General features: G+C 35.7%; 1 pseudogene; it reads left to right on the top strand.

Annotated features, from left to right (window-relative positions):
- The first annotated feature begins 2,237 nt into the window (after positions 1 to 2,237).
- Positions 2,238 to 2,597, top strand: LOC110196873 (small ribosomal subunit protein uS10 pseudogene; annotated as a pseudogene).
- The last annotated feature ends 10,812 nt before the right edge of the window (positions 2,598 to 13,409 follow it).

Below are 13,409 nucleotides of genomic sequence, written 5' to 3'. Positions count from 1 at the left end.
ATATGTAAATCTATCTATATCTATATCTATGTAAAATTATTCTACACATACTTCTATTTATCGGTTATTTCTCTGGATGTAGGTAGCATCTTTCTTCATATGTCCTTTATAGTTAATTTGGGTATTTATAATAGTCAAAATAACTTATTTGTTCAAAGTTCTTCTTAAAATAATATTGCTGTTACTTCACAAAATGTTCTCTTGGTTCTGCTCATTTGACTTTTCATTTCTTATAGCACAGTAGTATTCTATCACAATCATATACCAGAACTTTTTCAGCCATTCCTAATTGATGGGCATTCCTGCAATTTCCAGTTCTTTGACACAACAAAGAGAGTTGCTGTAAACATTCTAGAATATCTAGAACATTTTTCTTTTTCCTTAATCATCTTTGGAAATAGATCAAATGGTGTCTATCTGATGTATAGGCTGTTCAATAAGTCTTTGTACATAATTCCAGATTCTTCACCAAAATGGTTGATCATTTCACAATTCCACCAACAATGAATTAGCTTCCCAATTTTTCCTCATCTTCTCCAACATTTGTCTTTTCCTCCTTCTATTATTTTAGCCAATCTTGTAGGTGTAAAATGATACCTCAAGGTTGTTTTAATGTGAATTTATCTATTCATTAATGATTCAGAGCTTGTTTTTTATATGACCATAAAATGTTTTGATTTCTTCATTGAAAAACTGCCCATTCATATCCTTTGACCATATATCAATTAGGGAATGACTTGTATTCTTATATATTTGACAAAGTTCTTTATATAGTTTAGATATGAAACCTTTATCTGATAAATGATAATTTTTCCCCAAATTTTCTGCTTTCCTTCTAATCTTGGCTTTGTTTGTTTTATTTGTACAAAACCTTTTAATTTTCTGTTATCAAAATTATTCATTTTATACCTAATTTTGCTTTCTATCTCTTGCTTATTCATAAATTGTTCACCTATCCATGTGTCTGATAAGTAATATATACAATGATTCCTTAATTGACAAATCTGATGGCCTTTTTTCAATCTTCACTCTTCATCCTTTTTGACTTCTGATTTTAAGTATAACTCCAATAAAATATGAACGCTTATTTTTTCAATGAAAACAAAATTAAAATCAAAATGAGACTAACAGTGAATTTGCTCTGCTGTACAGTGAATAGTACAAAGGAAATATTTAATGTTATATGTTAATGAGGTAAAATTTGAGTCAACTATGTCAAATCTCTTTGTAGGGGCAGCTAGGTGGTACAAAGGAGAGAGGGCTGGACCTGAAGTCAATAAGACCTGAGTTCAAATCCAGCTTCAGGCATTTACTGGCTGTGTGACCTGGGCAAGTCACTTAATTTCTGTCTGCCTCAGTTTCTTCATTTGAAAGATGGGGATAATAACAGCACATAATTCCCAGGATTGTTGTGAGGATGAAATGAGATAATATATGTAAAATGATTAGCACAGTACTTGACACGTAGTAAGCACTATCTAAATATTGGTTGTTATTATTATTATTATTATTATTATTATTATTATTACTATTAGTGATATGTCACTGTTATTGTCAGTCTCCATGGGCTTATGACACAAATGACTTATGCTACCACACTGCTTACTCTATTTGTATTTGAAGAAGTTATTTTTTTTTTGTGGGAGAAGTTAAAGTACCACAATATCTAATGTCATCCATTTTGTTTAATATAACAAGCGGTTCTTCTCCCACAAATCCTGTAACTTTTAAAAAAGTGAAATGACCCAAGAAAGGTTATAGATAATAATTGAAAATCTTAACAATTAAATTTGTTTAATTTTCTTACATTTTTATTTTTATATTTTAAGTAACATAATAATCCTTTATAATAGATAAATGCATATCCAGATTGAAATGGAAATTCACTGGTATAGATGAAACTAGTACAAATAGGGAAAACAGTTTAAATGAGAGATATAGAAACTAAAAGTAAAACACTTAAATCCAGAAAGTATGATCAATTACATCTATCATGGAATGTCATAAATACTGGTACAGGTGGAAACAAAAGACTGTTGTTTGATTTGTATGACTTCTCCAGACACAGATCAAAATTCAATAAATCTAAATGATACCTTAAGTGTATATTGTTTCCTTTGGCGAAGGTGCCATCACTGCAGCCATGTGAAATCAGCAGTCTCTGCCTCTCCTACTCATGACTCACCACTGTCCATTATCACCAAGAAATAAGTAGGTCAGGAAGCCACTCTACTGCCATGGCATTTAAAAACACCGACAAGATACTTGTGGAGTCTGAAGTGACCATTCACTGGATCCATATCACCCTCACCAGCCACAATGTGAAATTGCTGGAGAATGTGTGTGCTGACCTAATGAGAGGAACAAAAGAAAAGAACTTGAAAGTTAAGGGACCTGTTCAAATGGCCACTATGACACTTTGAATCACAATTAGAAAAACTCCTTGTGGTGAAGGGTCAAAGGCTTGGGATCAGTTCCAGAGGAGAATCCACAAACACCTTATTGATTTGCACTGTCCTTCTGAAATTGTTAAATGTGTCATTTCTATTAGCATTGAATCAGGTGTAGAAGTTGAAGTCACCATTGTAGATGCCTAATCAATCATCTCTTTTAATAAATTCATTGCAACTATTAAAACACTGTATATTGACTGTGCTGACATATAAGGATATATTGACAAGATGAGAACTTTTCCAGATAAAATTGTATGTTTTTAATGAGCAAAAAGAAAATTTAAAACAAAAAGACAACCACATCTTCAACATCAAAAGAATTGCTTCCATTGTACAGAATTGAGTGTAATGGGACAAACCTCTTTTGTTAGTGATTTAGTGGAAACAGATGTTGACAAATGACAGTCAAAGCAACTTTAAATATTTCTACTTGTAGATAATATAATAAGAAGTATTGACTATATATCAGAATACCTTTGTAATTGCAAAACAACAACAACAACAACAACTCCCTTTCTGTTTTGGATTTAAAGTAAATGAAACAACATGTAGTTAAAATACTCATTTGATGACACTATGCTATATTATTGAAACTAAACAATTTGGGAGATTTGTTACTTTGTAAATCTATCTATGTCAATTCCATATTAAGAGAAAATTTTAATGTGATTTACTTTGTTAAGGAAAATTTTATCATGTGGGAGGGGGATTTTCTTGTAATTCTGTAGTGACATCGTTTAATTGGTGTCAGTGTGAAATTCAGGACTCTATCTGAACAAGAATGGTTAATAGACTTGTCTTATGCTAGTAAACTGAAACAAGTATATGGACCTGAATGTTTTGGCTATATGTAAATAAAGAGATCTCCAGCTTCATTATTTTTTCCCAAAGAGATAGATGTAAATTCCATTACCATTCACTAATACCTTACTTATGACGGATGAGTTTTTATGCTATAACTATTGAAGACAAAATATCAGTCCTGAGTAGTGGTTAAAAATTATGAGCTAATGATATAATTAATGACACCATGTTTTGAGAAAGCCCACTCTTCCATATTAATTATACAGTTGAGTTAGGGGAATGGCTACCCGAAGCCTGTAAAGACTTCCCCTGATGGAATGTGCTGATGAGAACAATTTGTTCTAGCAGCCATGAAGGAAATTGAAGCAAGCACTGTGGAGCACTTAGAGCTTGGCCAGACATCAAAGACACTAAGGTCATTCACTGCATCCTGGGCCATCGCCAGTCATCTTGACTTGTCTTGCCACTGGACTTCAGTGACTCTGGAACGGAGTGAGGCTGATGACTTTGTGTAACTCTGCCTCATTTAGATCCAATTCATGTGCAAGTCAAGACATCACCCCATGATGTCACTGGTCTTCTTTGAAAATGAAGGATGAACAACACTTGATCTTAGCCAAAAAGCTGAGAGGTGATAAAGGGACCCTAATTGTAGGTTGTGGTGCCCTCTTTTAACTTCCTGTTTTCTCTCCTTTGATCTTGAAATTCAGACTTCTGGGAAAGGGAGAGAGAGAAGTGCTCAGTAAGATCAAGGACATGATGGAAAGGCTCAGATACCACAACCAGTGCTGACCAGAAGAACTGTGGTGCCATGAGAACATCTTCTGAGTTTGGAACAGAGATGGCGTCTTGGGGGAATTTGGTAGGAGTCAGTCAATGAGCATTTATTAAGCACCTATGTGCCAGGCCCTGTGGAATATTGGGATATGAAGAAAGGTCAAAGGCAGCTCTTGTTCTCAAGGAGCTCTCAGTTTAGGGCAGGGACAACATACAAACAACTACGTAAAGACAAGCTATAGATAAGATAAATAGGGAATAACCAATAGATAGGAGGCACTAAAATTAAGGCAATAAGGAAAAACTTCCTGTAGAAAGTGGGATTTTATCTGAGACTTGAAAGAAGCTGGGGAAGCTAGAAGATGGATATGAAAGGGAATTCCAGGCATGGGGGATAGCCAGAGAAAATGCCTGGAGTCAGGAAATGGAGTGTCTTGTTTGAGGAACAAGAAGTAGCATAGGCTTCCAGATATTATGAATCCTATCTAGCTGGTGACTTAGAGGAACCCATTTTCCCTTTGAAGTCCATGAGCTTGAGATGGGAAATAGAAGCCCTTACTCTTCTGAGAATAGTAAACATCTCTCCCTGTCCACACCTGAAGATCTGGAGGCTACAGATGGTTAGAGATGAATGTCTTTATAACAGTGTTGGGTCTCATTTGTTTTTCAATTAATTCTATATTCAATAGGTGTGATCACAGCATGCTAAATCTTTGAATCTATAAGGTTGCTGGGCACATCTCTACTTCCTGGCTTTCCTGGATTCATTCAAGTCCCAGCTTCTGCAGAAAGACTTTTCTAGTTCCCTCCCTTATTAGAATGGGAAATCCTTGAGAACAGGGGGCTATTTTACTTTTCTATTTTGTGTCTCTAGTACCTAGCACAGTGCTTTGCACACAGTAAGTGCTTAATAAATTCTTTATTCATTCATATGTTCACTCATCTATTCAGCTTAGTGCCTTCTCTTTGAGATTATCTCCTAGTTTCTCTATATACATCTAGTTTGTACATAGTTGTTTGCATGTTATCTCCGTCATTAAATTTTGACTGTTTTCATCTTTCTTTGTATGCTGGTGCTTAGCACTTTGCCTGGAACATAATAGGTGTTAATAAATGCTTCTTAACTTGACTAGTGACCAGAGAGAGTAAAATTCACTACAGAATTTGGTCCTTGACCTAGGTGCAGACAGCTAATGTCACATTTTAGTATTTTGAGTAATAGTTTATTCTGAACACTAGATTATATTCAGATTTGATCAGTAAGGGGTAAATCAAAGCAGTTTTAAGGTCATTCCCCAGTGGGAAAGCAGTCTAAACTTCTGCAAAGTAAGTACCCTGTGATGTCCAGTGGGAATACTATAGCCTTTGAGGAAAGGATATTTCCTGCATGGATCAGAGAGTAACATTCAAGGCCTGGGCTGGTGACTTATATAGAACATCACTTAGTGGTCAATTCAGATACTGAACTCGGCTAATTAAAATCCCTTGCTGGATAATTTACACAGTGTCATGCTATTTTTTCTGTGGCCTTAAGGAAAGTGTCATTTGAGCCATAAAACCAAAGGGTTCCATGTGAGACCAGTGTCACAATTGAATAGGAACAGAGTGGAGATTCAGAGAAATAATAATGCTGCAGTTCAGCTGCCAAACAGATTTATCACCAGGGTATAATAGACTGTCTGCTGTTCACAGTTTAAGTACAGATATGGCCAACAGCTTGGGATAACAGGGACATATTTTAAAATACATCTTGTGATGAACAGACTTTGAGGCATTTCTTCTGGCAATATTACAAGTAGCTTTCAGAAGAACTGGTACAGTATTCCTCCTTAATCTGTCATTCTGAATTTGAAAGATGTAATATGCTTTGAGGGAGGGAACTTAAAACCAATTCCACTTTCACAAACACTATGACTTCCTCCAGGGTCAGGAAGGAGTTTTAAAATATAAGGCTGAAGTACCTCCATTTCATTCTCACCAGGAATGAAAATTAAGATGAGATTCCTTATGTTTTTTCCCCTGTAGCTGTTTCTTCCGGGCCTTAGACAAAAAATAGAAGTGTACACATGCCACTCTAAGCGATAGTTTTCTACATGGTCAGAAAAGGTGAATGGTATCATTGTACAAGCTTTTGGAATAGGGGGCAGAAGTACATGTCAGGATACTCACATCCTTTCATCTGAATATAAATGAAATATGCTGCTATGTCATTTGCCCTTAAGAGATAGTCTTGAAGGTCAGGTTCAGTCACATCCTCATGATCATGAACTCAATCAAATAGGAGAAGGAGCTGCTGCTTCCTCAAACCCTCATTCGCTCCTTTTCCCCATTTCAGATTTCTCCTCCTCTAAGTGTGTAGCTTATCTTTCCTAATATCTATTTCAGTTTCATGGTCAATTCTTTCCCAGCATATGTATCACATGCATTTCAGACATGCATGGATCAAGATAGGAGCATTGGCAAACAATCATTAATGGTGTCAGGGTTTGGATTTAGGAGGCTATAACAATAGTCCATATGAGAGATAATGAAGACTTAAAGCTAGGGTACTGACTATGTAAGTTTAGAAAAGGGGGCAGATATAAGAGGAGTGGTAGAGGGTAGAAGTTACAAAATTTGGCAATTGATTAGATATGGAGAGTGATGGAAGAATTAAAGATGACTCTGAGATTGTAAACCTCAGAGATTAGAAGAATGGTGGTGCCCTTGAAAGAAATAGGGACTTTTTGGAAGATAGATGGACTTTTCTTGGGGGAGGAATGAAGAAAAAGAGTTCTGTTTATGAAATGTTGAGTTTGAGGTTCCTATTGGATCTCCTATTTAAAATGTCTAACAGGTAGTTGATAAGGAAGGATTGTTGCTCAGGAGGAGACTAGGCCTGGATATATAGATATGGAACTCATTGGTATAGAGATGACAATTGAACCCAAGAGTGATTACTTATTCCACTCAATCTTGGCCTGTGGTAGTCCCAGATGCTGAAGGGAAACCATCCCACTGGCTTGCATTACATTTTTTGGATAGGTTTACTTCTAGCTTTGCTGAATGTCTATGTTGATTATATCATTAGCCCAGTCAGTACAGATTTTGGGAGCATGAACAAGATGCAGTTTATACTATCATAGGTTCTCAGGGCAGATTGTAATGAATATAGTATTGTCCCTAAATTTCCTTTTTTTCTTCCAGTAGGAAACCAAACCCAACAAGCACATATTCTACAGAAGTATGTGTGTGTAACAGCCCATACATACAAACTCATCTATTTGTAGACCAACATATTGAGTTATAGACAGAAATGCTGAGTTGCAGTCAGAGATGTTGAGTTTCGGTCATACAGAGCTGTAGACGGATGTGCTGGATAGCTTTGTGCTGGATAGTCTTTTCCCAAAGAAGGAAAATATGAGTGGTCCTTCACAAACCAACAATTTCAACCTATAGTTGTAATCTTTGTGTCAAGACTATAACAGGAAGGGCCAGGATAAAACTCTCCGGAGGCTTTTTTTTCCCACTTTCCTGGCTTGTAGCCTTAACAAGAAACCAGGAGTTGCATATGTGTGAGGGGAGTTGTAATGTATTGGAGTGTATTGAACTTAGGAAGATTTTTAACCTTTTTAGTTACTTATCTCTAAAATGGCCATAATACTAGTACTACCTATCTTCCAAGGTTTTGTAGGAAAACTTAAAGTGATATAAAATGTGAGATTTTTTAATTGTATGCCCACTCAGAGAAAAGTTAATTTCCCAAGTTTAGAAAGTGTTCATTTCATTCGTAATGGTTGTGCGTACACATACATGTATATATTTACTTATATTTATTATATGCATGTATACACAAATACACATGTTAGTTTGATCAACTGGCTTGGTGAAAATGGAGTTCAGGTAATTTTATGGATATTTAGTTGATCTGTACTAGATACTCAGTGGTTACAATGGATTAAAATGCTGGATTTGGAATCAAAGGACCTTGGTTCAAATTCTTGCTTTGTTACCTACTACTTGTATGACCTTGAGAAAGTCTCAATTTCTCTGGGCCTCAGTTCCCTCATCTGTAAAATGACAAAGTTGGATGTCATATCCTTTGAGGTCCATTCATCTCCAAATCTATGATCCTGTGATCAGAGCCCATTGATTTCTAAAATATTTTACAGTGAGTCTACAATCCAAAGAAATATAGTGTGCAATAGAATGTAGGCTACACTAGAATAAGCAATCATTAGTTGCCAAGTTCTATGTAAACCCCAGTCTCCTTCAGGTCCCTCCCCCTCCTTTTTTTTTTAAATACAAATCCTGTTTTGTCCTGCTATTCCCTATGGATCAAAGTTGGGGAAGCAGAAGGATCTTCATTGACACTTTTATTTTTGTGATCTTGCCAGCCAGGAATTTTACAATTTCTTAGAAAAGTCAATGGCAGATTTAATCTCCCTGTACCACTCCACCCTGTGTGCATTATGGATAAAACTTATCAATCTTCTCTTCTTCCAGGTTGCCACTGTTCTCTTTTTGCTTCACTTCTATGAAAACCTTTCCCTTTTCTCTCTTTTTAAAAAATCTCTTCCAGTTGCCAGCCTCATCTGTCACCATACATTGGGGCAAACAGTTTATTTTTCCCAGTTACTTAAATGGGAAATGAAGAGGAAGGTTAAAAAAAATAAAGAAAGGCTTCACCAAATAAGCACCTATTTCACAAAGTGCTGTGTTCTATGTGCTTAAAGGCTATGTAAACGGAGTTTTGGTCTGCAAAATACAAGCACATTAAGGAAGAGATCCATTAGCAATTTAAATTTGAAACGATCTGTATTTTAACATTTATAATAGCAAAAAAAAAGACAAGATAATCAAGACTTTGAGAACTTGCTTAGAATTGAGAAAGACAGAGGCAAAAAAGCAGAACTAATTCCCATTTGGGAAGGGTTTTGTTTATCCTACTTATTTGAAATCACTGCCAACAGTCTTAATTATTTTGAATAAAAATTCTACAAATTTGGGCTAAGAAAGATGTGCTTACCATAAATGGTCTGGTTTCTGCATTTGGGAATGATGTACTGTGTATATATAAGCATTTGAGAACCAGGGTGGCATACTGGATAGACAGCTGGTCTCAGAGACAGGAAGACCTGGTTTCAAGTTGAGCATCTGATACATATTCCCTATGGTCCTCAGCAAGTCATTAACTTCCGAGGCAATTCCCTAAGATTTTAAGTTGCAAATAATGTACCCATATACATTGACAGATGAAGTTCCTCAACAGGAGCTCTCCAACACCAAAGAAATCAAAGATGTAGTCCAAGGAAAAATGTGTAAGGCCACAAAGTAGTACTGAAGTACAATGAGGGGAGAGTCTGGGATTGTGTTAGTGGCTTGGAGAAAACACAGTGTTAATCAATCAGTTTCCTCAATTACAGACTCTCCCACTTAAAAGTACATTAAACTGTGTAACATGCTATATAATATATCTTGTAATCGATATGAAGTCTGTGAATTGCTCAGTACATCAGAAAATGTTTCTTCTCATACAGTCTAGAGTCCCATTTCAGAGAAATAATTTCACACAAGGATGAATAATGTGATCATACAGTGAGTTGGAGAATACTCATACAACAAAGTGTGACAGAAGATTTGATAGAAATGTAAGACCTACATTTCTGTTGGTAAATATGAAATACATAGATGTTTCACTGGGTCAAGTGATGATTTTCGGATTGGCTGGTGATTTGTTTTCCCTTGAGGGTGAGGGGAGTTAAGACTTCAGCTCATTAAAAACTGTTTTTTCCTCTTTAATCTTCATCACACCCCTCATTAAGATCGTAGAAGAGCCTACACTAAATCAAAATAGAAGCTTCCCATGGCTGGGAAGACTATTGGATGCAAGAGTCAAAAGTCAAGTTTACTGACAACCACATGGCCATGCAAAGAGTATAATTATAAACAGGAATAATGACACAAAATATCACAGAATGAAAAGATATGAAATCACATATCTTTCCTGGATCACAAGTAGAAGCATGAACTCAGATAAACTGTGGATTACATTGATTTTAATATCATCAGGGAGAGCCAGATTCAGCGAGTATCTTTTATTCCCTGCACTACATTTATGAGCATCATTGCTGATGGAGATCTATTCACTAGATTATGGGATTTCAATTTCTAAACCCTATTCAGTCCACTTCAATTCAATTCAATAAACCTGTTGCTCATTAGAGTTCAAATGTCTAGCCAATATCACTGGGGCCACTTGCTGCTCTAATGAAAGATGCCATTAAAATTATGTTTTCGTATACTCTGCTTGGGGGAAAGATGTATCCCAGAAATACTTTGCATGGCTTTGTCTTTGTGCTTTTAAATCCGCTTAACTGTTGTCCATAAATTATACTTTTATCTCAGCAGCCAGGTGACTTTGCCTTATCTGGTCATGAGGATTAGTTAGTGTGCACCAGGCTCCTTAACAGAGTTGTGCAAAGCAAATGAAAAAAAGCCTCCTAGAATGGCTGTGGGAGTTTGATGTGGGAAGAATAGTGCTGTTGGCCACATGGAGGTAATGTGTGAATGGAGGAACCTATTGCCTTGTAACAATAGTAACATTAATGACAACAATGATTAACTTTTCTATAATGCTTTAAAGTTTGCAAACAACTTTACATACGTTGTCTCATTTGAACCATAGAATGACTAAGTGAGCAAGGCATGTCGGGTATCTTTATCCCCATTTTACAGGGGAGAAAATTGAAACTCAGAGAGTTTAAGTGACTTATCCATGGTTACACAGCTAGAAAGCCAGAAATTCAAACCTAGGTTTGTCTTTCTTCAACCCTAGTAGCCTATCCAGCACTGTCTCTGTATGTTGTATGTAGTAGCTGCACAATAAATGTCTGATGACATAATCTGCTGATTAACTCTAATATATATTAGATTAACAATATATTCAATTAACTTTTTATTATATTATAGGAATACATTTAAAAAATCTATATACATGTATATGTATGTATACATATAGGATATGGATTTCCATACATACACATATATGGAGCTCCATATCCATATCTATCCATCTATCCATCTATCTATCCATCTATCTATCCATCTATCTATCTATCTATCTATCTATCTATCTATCTATCTATCTATCTATCTATCTATCACTCAGGAGAGACACAGCCTAGATGTATAGATCTGGGACTCAATGGTATAGAGATGACAATTGAACTCAAGGGTAATTATATAACCTTGCCTGTGGCAGTCCTGGATGCTAAAGGTAAATCATTTACCATTGATTTTCCCTGCATTTTTTTGGTTGAGTTCCTTTTAGCTTTACTGAGTACATATGTTGAATATATCATTAGTGAGTCAGTAGATATTTTGGGAGCACAAATAAGATGCAGTTTATACTATTGTAGGTTATATATACTTCTATACCTCTCTATATTTTGTTTATATATAGTTGTTTGCATGTTGTCTTGCCCACTATATTGTGAACAGGGACTGTGTTCTACCTTTCTTTGAATCCCTGTCACTTTGTACAATGCCTGACACATTAATAAATGTGCTTAATAAATACATAATCATTGACTAAGTGCAGAGTGGGTAAATGAAGGAAACAATGAATGAGCATGATCTTATTGCTGTCAACTTGAATGTTATGCTCAAATTTATGTTACAGAATTGTCACCAATTTGGGGGAAAATGAAACATGAAATTTAAGAAAATATATAGTAATCTGGTTGCATTTTAATATTATGCATTTTTTCATGTTATTTTCCATGTTGGAATTCTGTTTTTTGGCTTCCTATCAATGGAGATGATACAAAGTTGACGAGCCTACAACACACACACACACACACACACACACACACACAACACCCCTGGACCATTCTAGCCTTAGACACAAAATTTACTACTTATGGTGCTGCTTTTATGACATGTAGGAAGCTACCTATGGAATATGATTTCAGAGGTGCTACAGGAAAGAAGGACACATGTATTAAATGTCTACTATATGCTAAGCATTTTAGAAATGTTATTTCCCTTGATCCTCAGAAAAACCCTGGGAGGGTAGGTGCTATTATTATCCCCATTTTACAGTTAGGGAAACTAAGGCAGATAAAGATTAAGTAACTTGCCCAGGATTACCCAGCTAGTAAGTGTCTAAGGTCAGATTAGAACTCAGATCTTCCTGCCTCTAGGTCCAGTGCTTCCTAGCTGTCTCAGAAGCCCCATATTCAGAAAAAATCCTCCTCTGCTACTGACTTACATTTTTAAATTATATCTTTCATCCCTTAATTTTGGCGTCTTATGCCCACTGAAATGTAAATCCCTCTAGGAAACAATATTTCAAACTATCAGTTTTTTGTACTTTAGTTGGAATAAAGTATCTAAGAGGTGACTTAAAAGCTGGGAAGGGGAAGCAGAGAGATAGTTTAAAGGCTCTAGGCAAGAAAATATGTTTAAAAAAAGGACATTTAAAGGTATCCTTTAAGCAACATCTACTTTTTCATAATCTTATGTAGGAATTAGCCTTTGCCTTCAGGAAAAAAGAAGATGGTCTAGTAAAGATTACTTTAAAATTACTATTATGCTTTTCCTATTATTAGTTTCACAAATTTAGAGCTGAAAAATACTTTAATAGCACTGAGTTCAGCTTTCTTATTTTACAGATAAGGAAACTGAGACCCAAAGAGGTTGAGTGACTCACTCAGGGTCATGGACAGTAAAGGTCAGAGCTAAGGTCCTCTGACTTAAAAACTCATGCCTTTCTCATCAAAATATAAAAGAATTCAACCAGAAAGGGCTTTGCTAGCTAATATTCTCATGACTACTGAACAGATGAATAAAATGGCTGATTTTTATAATTGAATAAAAGTGTTGGGATATATGCTCACCTTTAGTAGTTTTACTGAGAGTATCTTTGGGGCAACTCAAGTGAAAGACAGAATGACAGTGAAGATACTTACTCCATTTTGTTCTAATAGGTATCTATATCTTTAAAGGCTTTTAAGTCAGGCAATTTGGAGAATTACATTTGGAAATTCAGTATGATTAAAATCGGTGTTCTTATTTTTTTATGGGTTGATGTTATATCCTTGAGCAACAGTTTCGTCCATGATAATGCTCTTTTCTAGCCCAGTTTATTGTTGATTTCCAGGCTATGGTGGGAGGAGGTGTATATTTGTCATACAGAAACTTTTCATCTATTAGTTTATTGTCATTCATTAAAATTAATAATGAGATACTGTCCTCAGCAATAGCTTCCTGAAATAAGACTTTTTAAGGACATGGAACAGAGAGTAGAGTGTATAGTTCTATTGGAAACATGTGATGAACACCGTTCCAGAGTTGGTGGCACATGCTTTGTGGTTTCAGTAGTTATGGAAA

Source organism: Phascolarctos cinereus, unplaced genomic scaffold, assembly GCF_003287225.1.
Source record: "Phascolarctos cinereus isolate Bilbo 61053 unplaced genomic scaffold, phaCin_HiC Scaffold_726;HRSCAF=1367, whole genome shotgun sequence".
In the NCBI taxonomy this organism is placed as follows: domain Eukaryota; kingdom Metazoa; phylum Chordata; class Mammalia; order Diprotodontia; family Phascolarctidae; genus Phascolarctos; species Phascolarctos cinereus.
Note: the sequence above shows the minus strand (reverse complement) of the source record. Positions and strands in the feature narration are given on the sequence as shown.